This window comes from Triticum aestivum, chromosome 2B, assembly GCF_018294505.1.
Source record: "Triticum aestivum cultivar Chinese Spring chromosome 2B, IWGSC CS RefSeq v2.1, whole genome shotgun sequence".
In the NCBI taxonomy this organism is placed as follows: domain Eukaryota; kingdom Viridiplantae; phylum Streptophyta; class Magnoliopsida; order Poales; family Poaceae; genus Triticum; species Triticum aestivum.
The window spans coordinates 493,821,136-493,827,917 of record NC_057798.1 but is presented as its reverse complement, the minus strand read 5'-3'; the positions used below and the strand labels follow the sequence as shown (position 1 = coordinate 493,827,917).

The following is a 6,782-nucleotide window of genomic DNA, read 5'->3' as shown; positions in this document are numbered from 1 at the left end:
TTCAACAAGGTATTTTCTACAGGCACTAAAATTATCGGTAGCAGATAGTTTGATAGCAAGGCAATTGGTAATGAGCAAGTAATGGTAATTTAAAACAAAACAGAGGCCGGGCAACTCGCTCCCAGGGAGCTCCCCCGATGGCATCCTTCATTGGCCGTTCGATCGGCATTGACCAGATCTTTTTTCGCGCGTTGGTCATTCGATCGTCGCTGGAATTCTGCGCACTCGTTTTTACCGGTCGGTGGATCATGGCGAAGGATGACGTGTGGGCCGGCGCTGTGGCCACTTGGATCGAAACGGCTGGGTGTTGCTTTTCCTGGTGCGGGGGCGCGAGGAAGCCCATGCCGCGCCGCGTGCAAAAAGCTTTGCCAATCCGCTCCCCGCACTTGTGCCCAATCCCATTCTCTCCCGTCCTGCTCCACACCAGCCGCCACACAACCCTAGCCCCTTCCTCATCGATCCCCACAGCCCCTCCCTCCTCCTCGTTCCTCGCCAGGGCCCATCCCCACAACCCCTCCCTCCTCCTAGCTCCTCGCCATGGCCTCCGCCCTAGGAGCCTCGCCCGGGCCTCCTACTCCCTCTCCACCACCGTAGGTGCACACAGACGGCGGATCCGTGCCGGAGAAGAGCAGCTCTGGTGGGGTGCAGCTGCAACGGAGATGAAGGAGGTCCGCCGCCCGTCTTTGCCTCCTCAACATGTCCTTGTTGTTGAGCCTAGCAGCGCAGCAGTCGGGGACAAGGGAAAGGAGCAGGCCGACCCGACCGCATCTCTTTGCACGAGGACTGGAGGAGCAGGTCGCGAGGGAAGCCGGCACGGCCAGCGGGGGCGCTGCACAGGGATGCCCGCCTCCGGTTTTCTATCCTGTCTCCCAATCCCCCTCCCACCTCCTCGCTCTGAGGAATTGGGCAATGGCACGGGGGTGGAACTGGCCGAGGAAGAGGGCGACCGTGAGGGGTTGGAGGCCAAGGAAGAGGGCGACAACGCAAGGGTGAACGAGGGTATGCCTGTGGTCGTCGCGTTGTGAAACGACGCGACTGGGGATACATATTTGTTTCCTTCCTCTCCTCAACGACGAGCTCTGCTTCTTGAGCTTGCAGGTTGTGGACTTTCTCTTCTCCTCTTGTTGGCTTGCTCTCTGATCAAGCCATGGAAGGTACGTCTCCATCTCTTGGCTCCACAAGGTATGGTGCGTATTGCCTCTAATTTGCTTATTTAAGTGTGATTTTATACAGAAAATTTAATTTTCTTATTTTTCACTTCGGTAGGGATATGTGGAGAGAGCTTTACTATTGGCAGTGGCTGCATCATTTCGACAAGTGGCATGATTGATCTTTGCTATGTGGATCGATGGCATGATCTAAATTAGGTAAGCAAAGGTGACATTGTTTTCAGTACATCAGTTTATTGAATATTTTGAAGGTTTGAGCTGCATAACTTATACAATTTTAGTTGCTTATCTTTATCATGTTATCCAATTCTTACCATACCATTTGGTAGATAAATGTGCCGATCTACCATTTTAGAATTAGTACTGTTTTTCAGCTATGTGTAATTGGTCAACTATGTGCTGTTAGTCAGCCACTTCCACTTTTGGATGATTAATTTTTTGCATGAAGGTTCAGAGAATGGCTTATATTGCCTTCCAGTCCACGTGTTAAACCGAAAAGTGCCTTACATGAAGACTGATGGCAATATGGTTTGGGCATAGAGTTAATAATGTTGTCTAATTATTGTGGGATGATATTCCCACTGATCATGAAAACTACAACCAAGATGTACCAACTTTTGCCTTGCTACTTTGATGTGTACTTATTAAAACAGATGCTCGGCTTGCCTTGTCTTTTTTGTTGCCTCTTTTTGGTCTTGGTAAGTACAAGTACTGGTTGTTATCCCCCCTTTGGACGTTGAATGTAATTTTAAGGTCTTCGTAAGGATGGATAGGTGCTGGGTGCCATCCAGATCTTTGTGTTGGATGCTGGGAGCAATTCTCAGATTGTCTGTGCATGAATTGGTCAATTCTCCTTTCTCTTGCAGAGTGTCTTATTTATCCGAGGTGGATTCTTATCTTCTTACCACATGCTTGGTAAATGCACATTTTTCTTTCATTTTGGCTAGACTTAGGCAGCCTTACACAATTTAGATATCTTTTACAGGAACTTATTCAACCAGTGTGTTGTGAATATGAAACGGCACACATTGTTACTTTAGTGAGAAGTTCCTGAACATGGTCTCTATGTCTCTGACTTGGTTGATTGGGTTTCTTCTGTTATCCAGTCTCTCACTAGGCTTATTACCTTTGTTGCTGAATTTTGCCTACAATATATATAATTGACTCACATGACCATCTTTAGTACTTTATACTTGGGTAGGAAATTCACGATAATCTTCCAATGCCGTAGCTTGGATAAATAATTGTGGCATCAAAGTTAAAACTACAAAGAAGATGATGGGACATGACTTAATATCAAATTTTCTAGAGTCTGGCATGGCATTTATTTGTGACTGCATGGCCTGAATTGGGCATCTATGGAAACATGTTAAGCTCTTGCTTGGCATTTATTTGTGACTGCACGGCCTGAATTGGGCATCTATGGGAACATGTTAAGCTCTTGCTTTTGGACAATTAGGCTGCCGTAACTTGCTGGTTTAATATACGCGTGTCTGCGGAATTTGCAAATGAATCATTATCTCAGGTTTAGTCATGCACATGGCCACTAATCACAACAAGGGTTAGGAACAAGTCTACTATCTTGATTTTAAGTAACTGAAATATACATATAGTTAACTATGGTTTTAAGCTACACTTTAGTCTTGTCCTGATAACTAGAACTGCTGTGATGTTGCTCTGTTATAAGTACATTGCCTACACCAGTTGAAATAACTCATGGTTGCCTTTTCTTTTGTTTGTCCAGGCAATGTATGGTAGAAGGTGTAAATAGTGTAGATTCAGTGTTCTGTATATTTATGAAATTCACAATCAGCAGTGTCATGTGTGATGCGCCATGAATCGTAGTGAGCTTATTTCTTTGCACACTTGGTGTATCCTCTTATCATCTTTTGTACAGGTCCTGGAATGGAAAGATCAGTTTGGTGGTGCCATACTAAATCAATTATGTAGGCTTGGCACCTCCCTTGATTGGTCCGTGAGGTATACTTCTTATTTTCCTTAGTTAAGAAAAATAAAGAAAACAAATAAACAATGTATTGTCTATAGTTCCAACTCCTAATGTCAACTTAATTTCCACCTCGTGTGTCAGTCCTTTACAATGGATGAGTAAAGGTCAAAACTGTAATTGAAGCTTTTGTCGGGTTGTATAAAGATGGCCTTATTTATAGGTTAGTATCCTCATCTTCCCTTGTTCCAGGTGTTAAGCATTTGTGTTTTGCCTGTTAAGTAATGCCATGGTGTTTTGACATCGAGCTATGAGTCAGTGTACTGGTTTGATAGATCGTATTGTCATATTCACCTCTTCTTTGGAAATAAAGTAGAATTAGTTAGTTTTAGGTTTGAATGTCAGGCAAAAATCAAATGGGAGAAGCGACCTATCAGTCCAGATTCTAATTGTTATTTGGTGTTGAGATTCATATGGCTGACACATAATTTTAACTGGGCGATTTCAGATGTAATCTATTGCCTCTCTGATGTGATCTGCTACAAAATTATGTCTCAGCCATCTCTATTTACATTACTACTGTAAGCTTCTGAAAGGTAAATTATGCTAGGACAATTCTTGTTTAGCTTTAACTATGATATCCTAAATGCGCAACTAAATACTACTGGGATCACGACTACAAAAAATATTATGACATGCGAACAATTCTTGGTTGAAATACTGTGAGCTTAAATAACAGGAGCTAAACTGTTTTGCTGTGTTTAGAATTGGTACTAGAAAAGATAATCTAAATTGTAAATTCTGAAAGTATATTGGACTCTTGCCCTTTTGAAATTAGTCTTCTAAGCATTACTTTGTAACAAATGACATGATAACTTGCTGGTTCAGTTTAAAGTTGCAGGCAAACGCTTGCGGTAGGGGAAAATTCTTATTCATGGCATCTTTTTGTGGCTACAATAATCATTCCCGTGATTAATCCTTGTGTTTTGTGCTGTAGAGCAACCCTCAGCTGGTCATCATCGCTCATGATGTTGACCCAGTTGAGCTGGTTGTGTGGTTCCCAGCCCTGTGCAAGAAATTGGGAGGTCCCATACCGCATTGTTAAGGGAGAATCACACCGTGGACCCTGTAGGTATTTCCTAATGTAAGTGTCGTGTTTTCCTTCTTTGTGCACCTGGACGGGAGTGCTCATGAGAGCGACGACATGCTACTGAACTCAATTTCAGAGATGAATTTGGGGGCCAGCGGTCTGGAGCCCCTCATTAGAAGTGCTCAGGCGGCATGTCACAGTTGTTTGCTGAGAATTTACCAGGAACAATTTTTGCTTGTCTCTAGCATGAGGCTATGAGCCCTATAGTAGTTCCAGTGTGATGATCTACCACTTGTCTAGGAAGGGGGATTAAAAGATGGCACTTGTCATTTGGAGCAATTAGTATTGGACCATTTGAGGAAGTAAATGTTTAAACCACTAAACCTTATACTCATTTGTAAAAAGGTTATGTGTTTTTTTAATCCATTAGCAGAGTTAGTTTGTCTAGAATAACTAACTATCTGGAGTTCTGGACTAATATGGAATGATGAAAATTTCAGAACTAGATATAAAATTTGATGCGTCTGGCTTGTTTAACTTGCAGTCTTTATTTCTAATAATTTTGTTGTTGTTGAGGTTGCCCCTAGGTTTTATTACTGTGGGTCTAATTTAGATAATTTGAAAATAGTCCTATATAGGAGTATGCTCATCTATAACAGTTGGGAGGGAAATCATACCAATTACAGATTTTGTCAAAACTTGGCATTACTATATGCATAAATCTAAATTATTGTTCATAATGGATTCACCACTACTGTACATAAGCTACATTTGCTATGTATATAAGCCGAATTAGTAGCACTATGTCCTGTTTTCTTGCTTCAATACCGTGTACTGCCTCTTTACTTTGTTCTCCACATTTTAAATTTCATCTTTCTTTGGAAGTATAGTCGCCAACTTATGGTCTGCATTGTGTATAACCGAAATGAGTGAAGTTTCCTAATACCATTGTCTATAACTGAAATGAGTGTAGTTTCGTAATACCAAAGCATGTGCACTCACATATTTGTCTCTCTTTTAGTGTTGCTGAATGCATAAAAAACATGCACACGGCCAAAAGTTAAAAAAGTCCGAGGTATTGGGTTTTCATTTTTCTCTTAGAATTGTTCATGTTGATGCTGTTGTCATTTTTTCTGAAATTTAGACAACTCTTTCCGCTTAATAATAGTTTACCGATTTCAGTGCATCCTATGTATGTTTGACTGATTGGTCGTCCTCTCATCCAGAGTTACTCAATGTTGCATTTGTGTGTTCCTTTACCCCACTTTGCTTATTTTTTGGTCATGTGAGCGGGTTGTGTGTTATTGTTTCCATCGTCATTTAGTATGCTGATGTTTTTTAAGATGACTTCTATATTGCTGGAAACTTAAATTTTAATTTACACATTTGAGCAGCTGACTAGATCAAGAAATAATTTTTGTAAGATTGAGGCCAGTTTATTTGGTAAGGTAGAAGAAAAATAGGATGAATATGCACATGTTATTACTGTACGAAGGCTAAACGCTGAATATCATTGATGGTTCTTTCCTGAGGTTGAGTAGGAGTGTCTCCCTTTTTCGTATAATTTTGTCTCCACAATTTCCTAAAGAATAGTTTGGTTCTAGAACAAACATGCTATGAATAATTGCATTGTTACTTCAGTGAAAAGTTCCTGGGCAAACTATGTGTTCCTCTGGACTTGGTTGAAAGTATTTCTTTTGTTATCCAATTTCTCACTACACATGTTACCTTTGTTTCTGAATTTTGCCTACAATTTCTATATAGTAGACTCACATGATTACCTCATGCGGATTCTATAACTTGGAAAACACATCTAGGATATTCATGTTGTGTGTGGTGCCCTGGAGAAAGCTTTGCTACTCCAGTCAGCCACTTACACGACAACCCAGAATTGATTCATAATTTCATGTTTACACTTCTATTACAGTAGACCAACATGTCATAAACATGGTGTTGGTCATTGTTTGTCCAGTTCCCTTCAAAAAAAGAAGAGATGGCAGGGAGTGGCTCCATCACTGAAGAGACGACAAACATTTTGCAAGGCATTGTTTATTCAGGTCCTTCAAAAAATAAAGGAATTACAATGCATCTAACCTATAAAGGGGCTGTGAAGGACAAAATGCTATGGACCCAGAGGAGTGGGAGGGGAGAATTTACCAACAATGCATCAAGGACAAAGCGTGACCTGGTTTCCTAAGTTCCAGCTAACATAGCAAAATTGTATAGAGAGAATGCCCGCATTTTTCTATTACATAGTTTGAGGCTATGTTTCTTTTATTTTTCATTATTAAAAGCATCTTTATCATTGCCAAATTATCAAGCATTTATTTTCAAATAACTCTTGGTTTGAAGTGGGGCCTTGCTCCATTTGGTGCAATGAGTAATGTTATTATACGTCTTATTGTAGACACCAAGCCTTTGTTCTTTTTTTGCGAAGAGGGGTTAAATTTGTTAAACCATGCATTTTCTTTTCAGTGCACATATGAATTCAGCAGGTGCCTGCGCCATTTGGCGATGACACCCTTGCTCTAAAAAAAGGTTCTGTACTCAATTTTATTCCATACGTTTTGGGACATCA

The 6,782-nt window shown here is 41.0% G+C and overlaps 1 long non-coding RNA gene across 6 annotated transcripts; it reads left to right on the top strand.

Annotated features, from left to right (window-relative positions):
* Nucleotides 1-377: 377 nt before the first annotated feature.
* Nucleotides 378-6,542, top strand: LOC123045640 (uncharacterized). Of its 6 annotated transcripts, XR_006421526.1 has the most exons (5): nt 378-1,182; nt 1,267-1,367; nt 3,067-3,149; nt 3,259-3,337; nt 3,623-6,542. It is a non-coding gene; the product is annotated as an uncharacterized lncRNA (long non-coding RNA). The 6 variants fall into 6 exon arrangements; XR_006421529.1 differs by having other exon boundaries at nt 378-1,154; nt 3,259-6,542; XR_006421525.1 differs by having other exon boundaries at nt 3,259-6,542.
* Nucleotides 6,543-6,782: the final 240 nt, after the last annotated feature.